General features: G+C 45.4%; 7 non-coding genes across 7 annotated transcripts; 4 read left to right on the top strand and 3 right to left on the bottom strand.

Annotated features, from left to right (window-relative positions):
• Positions 1-331: 331 nt before the first annotated feature.
• On the top strand, positions 332-405 carry trnam-cau. Its single transcript has one exon. It is a non-coding gene; the product is annotated as a tRNA-Met (tRNA).
• A 1390-nt stretch (positions 406-1795) lies between these two features.
• Positions 1796-1868, top strand: trnam-cau. The gene has a single exon. It is a non-coding gene; the product is annotated as a tRNA-Met (tRNA).
• A 4596-nt stretch (positions 1869-6464) lies between these two features.
• Positions 6465-6557, top strand: trnay-gua. The gene is made up of 2 exons: positions 6465-6501; positions 6522-6557. It is a non-coding gene; the product is annotated as a tRNA-Tyr (tRNA).
• Positions 6558-7287: 730 nt separating this feature from the next.
• On the bottom strand, positions 7288-7360 carry trnam-cau. Its single transcript has one exon. It is a non-coding gene; the product is annotated as a tRNA-Met (tRNA).
• A 110-nt stretch (positions 7361-7470) lies between these two features.
• Positions 7471-7563, top strand: trnay-gua. The gene is made up of 2 exons: positions 7471-7507; positions 7528-7563. It is a non-coding gene; the product is annotated as a tRNA-Tyr (tRNA).
• Positions 7564-12974: 5411 nt separating this feature from the next.
• Positions 12975-13047, bottom strand: trnam-cau. Its single transcript has one exon. It is a non-coding gene; the product is annotated as a tRNA-Met (tRNA).
• Positions 13048-13987: 940 nt separating this feature from the next.
• trnam-cau lies at positions 13988-14060 on the bottom strand. The gene has a single exon. It is a non-coding gene; the product is annotated as a tRNA-Met (tRNA).
• Positions 14061-14183: the final 123 nt, after the last annotated feature.

A 14183-nucleotide genomic window follows, 5' to 3' on the forward strand; every position in this document is an offset into this window, starting at 1 on the left:
TCTGACTAGACAACAGCCATGCTACTTCTCACGTGCTGTACTCCCCACAAGATTAAACACCCACATAGTTGTCCATGAGGACAAATGTTTGTGTGTGATTCACTATCTTCATAGTTTTGTCCCCAAAATTCTTTTGAGCCAGAATTGAACCAGTGACCTAAGGATGACTTGGTTGTCCATTCCACTACAGTCCTCCACTCTACCAGCTGAGCTATTGATGATTTCAACATGAGGCCTGCAAAGCTTTTTGACAAACTTGTTCGTAATTTACAATTCTGCTATTTTGGAAGAATGATGGTAATAGTTACACCTGCAAACAGCTGCATTCAGTGCCTTCTTAGCGCAGTAGGCAGCGCGTCAGTCTCATAATCTGAAGGTCCTGAGTTCAGTCCTCAAGAGAGGGCAAACTTTTGCAAAACACTCCCTTGATTTTCATTCTAGCCCCTCAGTAAAATGTCATCATGCACCATATGACCATCATGTTTAAGCTATACTATCCTGCTTTGTTTCTTCAGGACACAATGTTCAATATTTTCCTTGTGCAGTAGTGAGCAGATAGAAAACTACACTGGAGAATGCAGGCATCGATCCCGCTACCTCTCACATGCTAAGCGAGCGCTCTACCATTTGAGCTAATTCCCCTCTCATACTCACAAGCCTCCAGAAACCAGCACACCAAATCTTAATACACTGATGTGGCAAAGACAAAAACATTTCTCCTCAAATTAATGCTGTCTGCTCTCCTCTCCACCCCACATCAGCCTCAGTCTCTTCCTCAGAACAGGCAATGTTGCTTACTTTGTACCGATTTTGTCTGATTCAAGACTCAACACCATTTTCTCATATCATGTGACCATGTACTTTCAAGGTAGTTTGTGATTTCTTTTTCAGCAACACCACACTTATTGTAGCATCATCTTCAATGTTGGAATACAGTGATATTGTACAGCAATTAAACAGAAAAAACTAAAAGTGAACTGTTGTATTCAAGTAATGTCACAAAAAACTGTGTATAAGAAGAGAGCAAATCTATGAGTGTGATTCTTTAGCTTGATATTGTGCCCCTTAACATCCTTTCGAGCCAGAAATGAACCAGCGACATAAGGATCAAACCTTAAGATGTAGTGACCATGGCAAGACAAACACATTTCTCCTCAAATCAATGCTATCTGAGATCCTTTCCACTCCACGTCAACCACAGCGTGATACTGAAAAACAGGCAACGTTACTTATTTTTATCTGATTCAACACGTAAATAACATTTGCTTGTGTCATGTGACCATGATCCCATGATAGTTTCTGATTTATTTTTCATCAACACCACAAATATTGTAGCATCGTTTTCAGTGTTGGAAATACAGTGATATTATCCAGCCCATCATCAGAAAACCTAAAAGTGAACTGTATTCAATTAACTTCACAAAAAAACTTTACAACTTAGAGCAATACACAGGAGAAATCTGACTAGTCAAAAACTGTGCTACTTCCCACATGCTGTACTCCCCCCAAGGATAGAATACCCACAATGGTTGTCCATGAGGAGGACAAATGTTTGCATCTGATTCTAGCTTGATATTTTGACCCCCAAAATTCCTTAGAGCCGGAATTGAACCAGCGATCTAAGAATGACTTAGTTGTGCATTCCCACTACAGTCCTCCGCTCTCCCAACTGAGCTATTGAAGGTCCCAACACCAGGCCTACAAACGCTTTTTCGCAAATTTGCTCTTCATTTGCAGTCATGCTTCTTGTCAAAAATGATGGTGATAGTTACGGCTGTAAATGGCTGCACTCAGTGCCTTCTTAGCGCAGTAGGCAGCGCGTCAGTCTCATAATCTGAAGGTCCTGAGTTCAATCCTCAGAGAGGGCAAACTTTTACAAATTGCTCTTTATTCTCATTCAAGCCACTGTGTAATTTGACCACCATATTCAGGCTGCATTTTTCCTCCTTTGCTTCTTCAAAACACAATTTTCAATATTTTTCTTGTAGTGCTGCAAAGAACAGATGGAAACTGCACCAGTTATCCTGCTACTTCTCGTAAAGGCATTTGCATGGACAGACAAATTTACATTTTGTGCCTTTTAGGTCAGGAGGATGTCCTGAAGCAAACAGTTTTGATGGGAGAAAATATAATAAGATTCAATTTGTATAGCGCTTTTCACGTCGGGAGGACGTGGACAGTGTACAGCATTTCAGACCCGAGCTGGGGTTAGGGAGGGAGAAGGGAGGGGAGGGGAAGGGGGATGGCTCTCGACTCTCTTCCCCCTCCTCGCTCCCTCCCTTCCCTCCCCTCACCCTGACCATTTCCCCCTCCTTGCTCCCTCCCTTCCCTCACCCTGACCATTTCCCCCCTCCTCGCTCCCTCCCTTCCCTCTCCTCACCTTGACCATTTCCCCCCTGCTCGGGTCATGACCCAACTGTGCAGCGCCTTGGGACGTCCTCCTGACGTGAAAGGCGCTTTATAAATGGAATCTTGTTGTTGTTGTTGAGGGTTTTGAGGTGGGACTTGAAGGAGGCTAAGGAGGGGGAGAGGCAGAGTGATTGGGGGATGGAATTCCAGAGTTTGTAGGCAGAATGGCTGAAGGCAATGGTGGGGCGGGTGAGTCGGGGGACGTGGAGCAGGCCAGAACTGGTTGAGCGGAAGTAGCGGGTGGGTTGGTAGAGGGTTAGGAGGTCGCAGAGGTAGGGTGGGGCGAGGCCATGGAGGGCTTTGTAGGTGAGCACTGGGATCTTGAACTGGATCCTCTGAAGGATAGGGAGCCAATGGAGTCGGGCGAGAGTGGGGGAGATGGGGTCATGGAGTTTGGTGCGGGAGAGGACACGGGCTGCAGAGTTCTAGATTATCTGCAGCAATTGGAGGGAGGAGTTGGGAAAGCTGACAAGCAGGGCGTTTGCAGAGTCAAGCCTGGAGGTGATGAAGGCATGAACAAGAATTTCAGCAGCCTGAGGGCTGAGGTTGTGGCGGAGTCGGGCGATGTTACGGTGGTGAGGGAAGGCAGAACGGGTCATGGCTTGGATGTGGGGAAGAAAAGACAGTTGAGGGTTGAACAAGACACCTAGGTTCCTGACTGGCTTGGTGAGTTGTAGTGTGCAACCATGAAGGTTGATGCTACCAGAGCCTGAGGTGCAGAGGCGCTGGTACGAGCCAATTAGGAGGGCCTTAGTCTTGTTCACATTCAACTGTAGGAAATTTGCCCTCCTCCAGGACTTGATGTCTGACAGGACAGCAGTGGTCCTGGAGTTGAGGATGAAGGCAGAAAGATAGAGTTGGGTGTCATCTGCATACGTGTGGAAGTTGACCCGATGTCTGCGGATGATGTCACCAAGGGGGAGTATATAGATATTGAAGAGGTGGGGACCAAGGACAGAGCCCTGCGGAATGTTGCACAAGACGGTGCGGAGACTAGAGGAGAAACCATTTGTGGAGATAAAGTGCATGCGGTGTGAGAGGTACGATCTGCACCAGTGAAGGTCAGAACCTTGAAGGTTGAGGTGAGAGGAGAGGTGGTGGAGAAGGTTAGAGTAGTCAACGGTGTTGAAGGCAACAGAGAGGTCAAGAAGGACGAGGAGGCAGATGGAGCCCTGGTCGCAGATGGACAGAATGTCATTTGTCACTTTGACCAGGGCTGTTTCTGTGCTGTGGGCGGCACGGAAACCTGATTGGAGGGGTATGTGAAGGGAGTAGTGGGAGGTGAGGGAGCGAAGCTGGGAAAAAACAAGTCGTTCCAGGACCTTGGAGAGGAAAGGGAGGTTGGAGATGGGGGCGGTAGTTTTTTACAACAGTGATGGGTTCAGGGAAGGTTTTTTAAGGATAGGAGTGATGATGGCCATTTTTACCGGGGTGGGAACAGTACCAGTGGACAGGGCTAGGTTTATGATGTGTGTGAGTAGAGGGACAAGGAGGTGGAGAGGTAAGGAAAGGGGTAGGGATGGGGTCGAGGGAGCAGGTGGTTGGTTTCATGCGGATTATAGTAGTGGTGAGAGAGGAGTGGGAGACAGGTTCGAAGGTGTTGAGGATAGGGGCCGGAGTGAGAGGGGGAGCTGGGGTGGGTGTAGTGGATGGAAGGTCAGAGGCAGCTGAGTGGATCCCCTCAACTTTGGATTCGAGGAAGTCCAGCATCACCTCACAGTTGGCATTGGAGGTGAGGATGGGTGTGGTGTGAGAGGGTGGGTGGAGGAGCCTGGAGTTGTCCTTGACCTCCAAGATTGTCTTGGAGTAGAACAACGATTTAGCGGAGGCAAGGGCGGAGCAATATAATTTGATAAGGTCCAGCCAGATCTGCTGATGGACCGTTAAATTTGATTTAAGCCAGGTGCGTTCAGCGGCATGCACCTGTCCTTTGAGGGTGCAAAGGTGGCTGGTGTACCATGGTGATTTACGTGAGTAGGAGACAGTTCGGGAAGTGAGTGAAGCAAGGGAATCAAGAGTGAAGGAGAGTGAGCTGCGGAGAACAGTGACTGAGAAGGATAGGTCATTGCAGGAGGAAGCCCAGGGGTGAAGGAGTTCAAATGACTGCAAGACAGTGAGACAGTGAGACACTGAGTGATCACCAGGTCGAGGGTGTGACTGTGGACATGGTTAGCGGAGTGGAGGTGGAGGGAAAGGTGAAGGGCGGAGATAAGGGAGGAGAAGTCAACAGAGGTAGAGCAGGAGGGGGTGAAATGAAGGTTGAAGTCGCCTAGGATGAGGAGGCATTCGGAGCAGAGGGAGAGGCAAGATAGGAGGGTGGAGATATTGGGGAGGAAGGTGGCGGAAGGCTTGGGGGGGAGCGATAGATGAGGAGAATTTTGAGGGAAAGGTTGGAGGGGTAATAAAGGGTAAGGTACTCAAAGGAGGGGAAGGTTCCAGAGGAGTAAGGAAATAGGCCAAGTGGGGACCAGGAGATTAGAGCCACCCCATCACCATGATGGTTCAGGCTCCGCCACTGTTAAGCATTATGAGACGCTACCTTGCGTGGAGGGCGTTATATAAGTGCACGTTGTTGTTGTTCTGGGGTAAGATGGAAGGTGTAGCCAGGTGGTGTATCAGGGGGAAGGTGTAGCCAGGAGTCTAACTCTATTAACTCCCCCCCTCACATCCATGGGGACCCCCTCGACCAATTGATTACCAGTGGCCTCACCTCCTCGGAAATCACCATCACCAATAAAGCTATCTCGGACCATTATTTTGTCTCTCTTGCCTCTGTCAGTGTTGAATCGGATTGAATCAGTACAAAGCAAACACAACAGCAGCCACAAATGATATTTATGTTGCGCCTTGAATTTCGGAAGGATGTTCCAAAGTACTGGACAAAGGGTTTGCACTCAAACTGGAGGTTGGAATTAAGAGGGTTTTGTGGCAGGGAATTGGATGGAAGAGGCAAGAGAACAAAATAATATTCCAAGATAGTTTTATTGGTGATTGTGATGTCCGAGACAGTGAGGCTGCTGGTAATCAACTGGTCGAGGGGTTGCCCATGTACATGAGTGGCGGAGTTAATGTGGAGGGAGAGCTTGTGGGAGGAGAAGAGGGAGGAAAAGGTGGCAGAGGTGGAGCGTGAAGGGGTGAAGTGAAGGTTGAAGTCGACCAAGTTGAGGAGGCATTCAGAACAGAGGTAATGAGAGGATAGTAGTGTGAAGATGTCAGAGAAGATGGTGGGCGAGGGTTTGGGGGAAAGATAAATAAGGAGACTTTTAGGGAAACACTGGAGGGTTGATAGAGAGTAAGATGCTTGAAAAAGGGGAAGGATCCAAAGGAAGAATGGGAAAGATCCAATGAAGACACGGAGATGAGAGCCACGTGAACGGCATAACTGTTGGCTCTTGAGGTATGGTGAAATGTGTAACCAGGTGGGGCGGCTCCAGCAAGGGGGAAGGTGACACCTGGTGTGATCCAGGTTTCAGTGAGGATGTGGATACCAACGTTTTTATTGACAATGATGTGGGGCATGGTGAGAGCTTCAATGGAGAGAAAGCTATGTTGCCTATTCCAGAGATCACACTGAGGAGAGAAGGCATCAGATAGCAATAGGTTGAGGTGAAAATGAATGTTTTTGTCTTGTCACTGCATCTTAAGATTTGGTCTACTGGAGGCTTTTGGGTGAGAGGGGAATGAGCTCAAATGGTAGAGTGCTCGCTTAGCATGTGAGAGGTAGTGGGATCGATGCCCGCTTTCTCCAGTGTAGTTTTCCATCCGTTCATTGCTTCACAACAAGGAAAATATTGAACATTGTGTCCTGAAGAAACATGGTGGTCAAGTGGAGCAGGAGAACATTTTACTGAGTGGTTAGAATGAGAATAAAGGGAGCAATTTGCAAAAGTTTGTCCTCTCTGAGGATTGAACTCAGAACATTCAGATTATGAGACTGACGTGCTGCACTGAGTGCGGCCATTTGCAGCCGTAACTTTAACCATAATTTTTCACAAGTCGCACAATTGCAAATGAAGAGCAAGTTTATGAAAAAGCTTGCAGGCCTGGTGTTGAGACCTTCGATAGCTCAGCTGGGAGAGCGGAGGACTGTAGTGAGAATGCACAACCAAGTCATCCTTAGGTCGCTGGTTCAGTTCCGGCTCGAAGGAATTTGGGGATTGAAAATATTAAGATAGAAAATCAGATGAAAATATTTGTCCTCATGGACAATCATTGTGGGTGTTTTATTCTTCTGGGGAGTACAGGAATTGTTAATTAGCACCATTGTTGTCTAGTAATTTTTTGCGTGTATTGATGGAAGTTGCAATGTTATTTATAAAGTTACCAGTAATTCACTTTTAGTTTTTTCTGTTCATGGGCTGGACAATATCCCTGTATTTCCAACACTGAAAATGATGCTACATTGTTGTGGTCTTAATCAAAAAGAAATCAGAAATTAACTTGAGATTATGGTCACACGATGTAAGCAAATATTATTCATGTGTTGAATCAGATAAAATAAGTACAAAGTAACCAATATTCCCTGTTCTGAGGAAGAGGCTGATGTGATATATCAGACAGCATTGATTTGAAGAGTATTGTTTTTGTCTTGCCACATCAGAGTGTCTTAAATTTGTTGTGCTGGACTACTGGAAGTTTGTGAGTGTGAGAGGGGAATTAGCTCAAATGGTAGAGCGCTTGCTTAGCATGTGAGAGGTAGCAGGATTCTCCAGTGTAGTTTTCCATCCGTTCATTGCTGTACAACAAGGAAAATATTGAACAGTATGTCGTGAAGAAACAAAGCAGGATAGTATAGCTTAAACATGGTGGTCATAATGTGCATGAGAACATTTTACTGAGTGGCTAGAATGAAAATAAAGCGAGTAATTTGCAAAAGTTTGTCCACACTGAGGATTGAACTCAGGACCTTCAGATTATGAGACTGACGCGCTGCCTACTGCGCTAAGCAGGCACTGAGTCCAGCCATTTGCAGCCGTAACTATCACCATCATTTTCCAGAAGTAGCACAATTGGTAACAAAGAGCAAGTTGATGAAAAATCTTTGCAGGCCTGATGCTGTGACCTTCGATAGCTCAGCTGGTAGAGCGGAGGACTGTAGTGGGAATGCACAACCAAGTCATCCTTAGGTCGCTGGTTCAATTCCGGCTCGAAGGAATTTTTAGGGACGAAGATATCAACCTAGAGAATCAGACCCAAACATTTATCCTCCTCGTGGACAATCATTGCGTGTGTTTTACTCTTGTGGGTAGTACAGCATGTGAGAAGTAACACCATTGTTGTCCAATCACATTTATTGTGTGAATTATTGGAAGTTACAAAGTATATAACAAAGTGCCTTGAAAACTATAATTCGCTGTTGTTTTTTCTGCTCAAAAGGGCTGTACAATATCACGTGTTCAGCACACCAAGCTTTGGTAGAGTAGTTGAAATGTTTTTTAAATAAAAAGCAGAATTTCTAACCTGAATATGTGATCAATTGATATGAGAAAATACTTGTTGATTGTTGAATCAGATTGAATCAGTACAAAGGAATCAAAGTTGCATGTTCTGATGATCACACTGAGCGAGGTGTCACAAACCATCTTCACTCCATCTCTTCAAATGGTTTGTCCTCCCACCTGGTCACCTGTGGTGTACCCCAGGGCTCTAATCTTGGCTATTTCCTGTTCCTCATTTGTCTGCTCCTTCTTGGCGATGTCATCCACAGACACGGGGTGAACGTCCACATGTGTGCGGATGACACGCAAATCTACTTCTCATTCTCCAGCTGCGACTCCAGGTTCGTCGATGTTCTCTTGTGTTGTCTGGCAGACATCAGGGCTTGGATGAGCAAAAGCCTCCTACAACTAAATGTTGACAAGACTCCTGCCAACATTTTCTATCCTGCAGCTCTGATTTTCCCTGCCTCCCCGGTCTTTGCCTCAGACTTAGCAACCTAGGTGTCAGATCCTACCCACAGCTGTCCTTCTTTCACCACATCCATTCCCTGACCAGCAACACTTTCCTCCACCTCCGATACATTCAACGACTTACTGCAGACGATGCCGAAACACACGTCCATGCCTTTGTCACCCACTGACTCGACTTCTCAAATAACCTCCTCGCCATCCCCCCCCCCCCCCCCCCCCCCCCCCCCCCCCCCCCCCCCCCCCCCCCCCCCCCCCCCCCCCCCCCCCCCCCCCCCCCCCCCCCCCCCCCCCCCCCCCCCCCCCCCCCCCCCCCCCCCCCCCCCCCCCCCCCCCCCCCCCCCCCCCCCCCCCCCCCCCCCCCCCCCCCCCCCCCCCCCCCCCCCCCCCCCCCCCCCTCTCGCCCGGGTATCCCCAGCTCCACCATGCACAGGATCCAGCTGATCCATAATTTTGCCACCCGCATACTCACCCGCAACACAGCATTTCTAGCGAGGCTGCACTGAATCCCTATCACCGAACTGATCACTTTCAAGATCCTCACACTCGACTTCAAATCCCTTCATGCCTTGGCATCTCCTTACCTCTCTGACCAGCCTATCCCACAACCAACCAACCGCAGCCCCTGCTCGATTGGCTCTGGCCTTCTGCGTGTCCCTCATGTCCTCCGTTCCACCAATGGTGGCCGTGCTTTCAGCCACTATGCCCTGAAACTCTGGAACACTCTTCCTCTATCCCTCTGCCATGCCCCTTCCTTCCACAACTTCAGGTCGCGCCTGAAAACCTTCCTTTTTGACTGTGCCTACGGTCACCTCTCTCCACCTGGATCTCTGCCGTGTTCTGCCTTTGTCAAGCGCTCTTGGACGCCACAGTGCATGAGGGACGCTATAGAAATGCAAGTTGTTGTTTCTGTTGTACAGAACAGGCTTGTGTGTTTGAGAGGGGAATTAGCTCAAATGGTAGAGCGCTCGCTTAGCATGTGAGAGGTAGCGGGATCGATGCCCGCATTCTCCAGTGAAATTTTCCATCTTTTCATTGCTTCACAACAAATAAAATATTGAACATTGTGTCCTGAAGAAGCAAAGTAGAAAAATGTACATGGTGTCAAATAGTATGTGAGAATATTTGACTTTTTAATGAAAATTAAGTGAGCAATTTGCAAAAGTTTCCCTTCTCTGAAGATTGAACTCAGGACCTTCAGATTATAAGACTGACACGCTGTCTACTGCACTAAGAAGGCACTGAGTGCAGCTATTTAAATCTGGAACTATCACCATCATTTTTCACAAGTAGCACGATTGCTATTAATGAGCAAGTTTATGAAAATGCTTTGCAGGAGATGTTGATTGCAGAAAATTTTTTCCTGGTGTTGTGACCTTCGATAGCTCAGCTGGAAGAGCGGAGGACAGTAGTGGGAATGCACAAGCAAGTCATCCTTAGTTCGCTGATTCAATTCCGACTCGAAGTAATTTTCGGAATGAAAATATTAAGGTAGAAAATCAGATGCAAATATTTGTCCACGTCATGTGTCTTTTATTGTTGTGGGGTGTACAGCATGTGAGTAGTAGCACCTTTGTTGTCTAATCACATTTTTTGTGTGCATTGATGAAAGTTGCAATGTTATTTACAAAGTTACCAGTAATTCACTTTTAGTGTTTTCTGTTCATGGGTTGGACGATATCCCTGTATTTCCAAAACTGAAAACGATCCTGCAATATTTGTGGTCTTAATCAATCTGAAATCAGAAATTAATTTGAGATCATGGTCATAAGATGCAAGCAAATGTTATTTGCGTGTTGAATCAGATAAAATCATTATAAATTAAGCAATGTTGCCTGTTTGGAGGAAGAGGCTGAGGCTGACAGAGCCCTGAGGAATACCACGCAAGATGGTGCCAGGACTGGAGAAGCTATTTGTAGAAATAAAGTGGAGACGGTTTGAGAGGTAGGATCTGAACAATTCAAGGGCAGAACTATTAAGATTGAGATGAGAAGAGTGGCAGTGGAGGAGGATAGAATGGTCAATTGTATCAAAGGCAGCAGAAATGTCAATGAAGACAAAGACACAGCAGGAGCCCTGGTCACAGACATCATTTGTCTCTTTGACCAAGGCTGTTTCTGTGCTGTGTACAGCATGGACACCGATTGGAGGGGTTTGCATAGGGAGTGGTGGAAGAGGAAGGAGTTAAGCTGGGACACAATTACACATTTAAGGACCTTGGAAATGAAAGGGAAGTTGGAGATAAAGGCAGTAGTTTGAGAGCAGAGATGAGTCCCGCGAAAGCTTTTTGAGGATAGGGGTGATGATGCTGTTTTAATGGGGTGGGAAAGGTGCCAATGTAGGAAGAGAAAGTTTGTGATAAAGCTTTGCAGATGTGGTATTGTGACTTTCAATAGCTTAACTGGTACAGTGGAGGACTGTATTGTGAATGCATAGCAAAGTCATCCTTAGGTTGATGGTTCAATACCACCTCAAACAAAATTTTTTGGGTCAAAATGTAAATCTAGAGGACAACATATATTTGTCCTCCTCATGGACAACCATTGTGGGTGTTTTATCCTTGGGGAGAGCAACCTTGGGGAGAGCACAGCATGTGAGAAGTAGCACAGTTGTTGTCCAGACAGATTTCTTGTTTGTATTACTGGAAGTTATAACATTTTTTGTGACGTTGCTTGAATACAGTAATTCATGTTTAGGTTTTCTGGTGATGGGTTGGACAATATCACTGTATTTCCAACACTGAAAATAATGCTACAATATTTGTGGAGTTGATGAAAAATAAATCAGAAACTATCATAAGATCATGGTTATATGACATGAGCGACTGTTATTAACATGTTGAATCAGATACAATCAGTACAAAGTAAGCAACGTTGCCAATTTTGAGTATCACACTCTGGGAGCCGTATTGTGGAAATGATCTCAGATAGCATTGATTTGAGGAGAAATATGTTTGTCTTGCCAAGGTCACTGCACCTTAATATTTGGTCCTTAAATCATTGGTTCAATTCCGGCTCAAAAGAATACTTAGGGACACAATATGAATCTATAGAAACACACACAAAGATTGGTCCTCCTCGTAGACAAAGTTTTTTGTGACATTACTTGAATACAATGATTCACATTTATTTTTTTCTGTTTAATTGCTGAACAATATCACTGTATTCCAACACTGAAGATGATGCTACAATATGTGTGGTGTTGATGAAAAAGAAATCATAAACTACCTTGCGAACATGGTCACATAATATGAGAAAATGTTTTTGATTCTTGAATCAGACAATATCAATACAAAGTAAGCAACGTTGCCTGTTCTGGGGATGAGGCTGAGGCTGATGTGTTGTGCAGAGGAGAGCAGTTAGTATTGATTTGAGGAGAAATGTTTTCGTTTTGCCACATCACTACATCTTAAGATTTGGTGTGCTTGGCTACTGGAGGTTAATGAGCGTGAGAGGTACCAGCTAAGCTATCAAAAGTCATTAACTCCACCACCCCATTAACAGCACCACTCACATCCATGAGCACCCCTTCAACCGGTTGATTACCAGTGGCCTCACCATCTCGGACATCACCATCACCAATAAAGCTATTTTGGACCATTATTTTGTCTCTCTTGTCTCTCATTGTTGATTCAGATTGCATCAGTACAAAGCAAACACAACAGCAGTCACAAATTACATTTATGTTGCGTCTTGAATTTCAGAAGGATGTCCCAAGGCATTGGATAGATAAGGGTTGCACTCAAAGTGGGGGTTGGAATCAAGAGGGTTTTGTGACAGGGAATTGGATGGAAGAGGCAAGAGAACAGAATAATGTTCCGAAATGGTTTTATTGGTGATTGTGATGTCCGAGTTGGTGAGGCCACTGGTAATCAACTAGTCGAAGGGTTGCCCATGGATGTGAATGTTGGAGTTAATGTGGAGGGAGAGCTTGTGGGAAGAGTGGAGGGAGGAAACTGTGGCAGAGGTGGAGCATGAAGGGTTGAAGTGGAGGTAGAAGTCGACCAAGATGAGGAGGCATTCAGAACAAAGGCCATGAGAGGATAGTAGTGTGAAGATGTTAGAGCAGAAAGTGGGGGAGAATTTGGGGGAAAGATAAATAAGGAGACTTTGAGGGAAACATTGGATAGAGGGGTGATACGGATAAGATGCTTGAAAGAGGGGAAGGATCCAGAGGATGAAGGGGAAAGATCCATTGAAGACCTAGAGATGAGAACCATGTGAACGGCATGACCTTTGGATCTAGAGGAATGGTGAAATGTGTAACCAGGTGGGGCAGTTCAGCGAGGGGGAAGGTGACATCTGGTGTTATCCAGGTTTCAGTGAGAATGAAGATGTCAACGTTTTCGTTGACAATGAAAAATGGTGCATGGTGAGAGCTCCAATGAAGAGCAAGCTATGTTTTTCATCTGTTTCATTGTGTCCTGAAGAAGCAAAGGAGGAAAAATACTGCCTGAACATGGTGATCAAATACAACGTAAGAGCATTTTACTGAGTTTCTAGAACGAGAATCAAATGAGTAATTTTCAAAAATTTGCAAAAAAAAGCATCCTGAAGATACAAAGCAGGATAGTATAGGTTAAACATGGTGGTCATATGGTACATGAGAACATTTTACGGAGTGGCTAGAATGAAAATAAAGTGAATAATTGCAAAAGTTTGCCCTCTCTGAGGATTGAACTCAGGACCTTCAGATTATGAGACTGACGCGCTGCCTTCTGCGCTAAGAAGGCACTGAGTGCAGCCATTTACAACTGTAACTATCACTATAATTTTTGACATTAGCACGATTGCAAATGAAGAAAAAGTTTGTGAAAAAGCTTTGCAGGCCTGGTGTTATGACCTTCGATAGCTCAGCTAGTAGAGTGGAGGACTGTAGTGGGAATGCACAAGCAAGTCATCTTTAGGTCGCTGGTTCAATTCCGGCTCAAAGGAATTTTGGGAATGAAAATATTAAGATAGAAAATCAGAATACAAATATTTATCCTCGTCATGGACAACCATTGTGTGTTTTATTGTTGTGTGGAGTACAGCCTGTGAGAAGTTGCACCTTTGTTGTCTTGTCGTATTTTTTGTGTGCATTGATGGAAGTTGCAATGTTATTTACAAAGTTACCAGTAATTCACTTTTTTTTTTCTGTGTTTTCTGCTGGACAATATCACTGGATTTCCAACACTGAAAACGATGCTACAATATTGGGAGTCTTAATGAAAAAAAATCAGAAACTAACTTGAGATCATGGTCATACGATGCAAGTAAATATTATATATGTGTTGAATCAGATAACATCAATACAAAATAAGCAACATTGCCTGTTCTGAGGAAGAGGCTGATGCTGATGTCGGTGGAGAGGAGAACAGACAGCATTGATTTGAGGAGAAATGTTATTGTCTGCCACATCAGAGTGTCTTAAGATTTGGTGTATTGGGCTACTGGAGGCTTGTGAGTGTAAGAGGGGAATTAGAACCAATGGTAAAGAGCGCACTAAGCATGTAAGAGGTAGCGGGATCGATGCCCACATTCTCCATTGCTGAACACCAAGGAAAATATTGAACATTGTGTCCTGAAGATACAAAGCAGGATAGTATAGGTTAAACATGGTGGTCACATGGTACATGAGAACATTTTACGGAGTGGCTAGAATGAAAATAAAGTGAATAATTTGCAAAAGTTTGCCCTCTCTGAGGATTGAACTCAGGACCTTCAGATTATGAGACTGACGCGCTGCCTACTGCGCTAAGAAGGCACTGAGTGCAGCCATTAGAGCCTACTGAGCAGAGAGAGTGGGCAGGTTGTTAAGGGGTTAGCAGGCTACCACATCCCAACTCCTCCGTCCCCCCCGCCACCCCGCGCAGGTCATCTCCTCCAA

This window comes from Callorhinchus milii, unplaced genomic scaffold (genome assembly GCF_018977255.1).
Source record: "Callorhinchus milii isolate IMCB2004 unplaced genomic scaffold, IMCB_Cmil_1.0 Scaffold2, whole genome shotgun sequence".
In the NCBI taxonomy this organism is placed as follows: Eukaryota; Metazoa; Chordata; class Chondrichthyes; order Chimaeriformes; family Callorhinchidae; genus Callorhinchus; species Callorhinchus milii.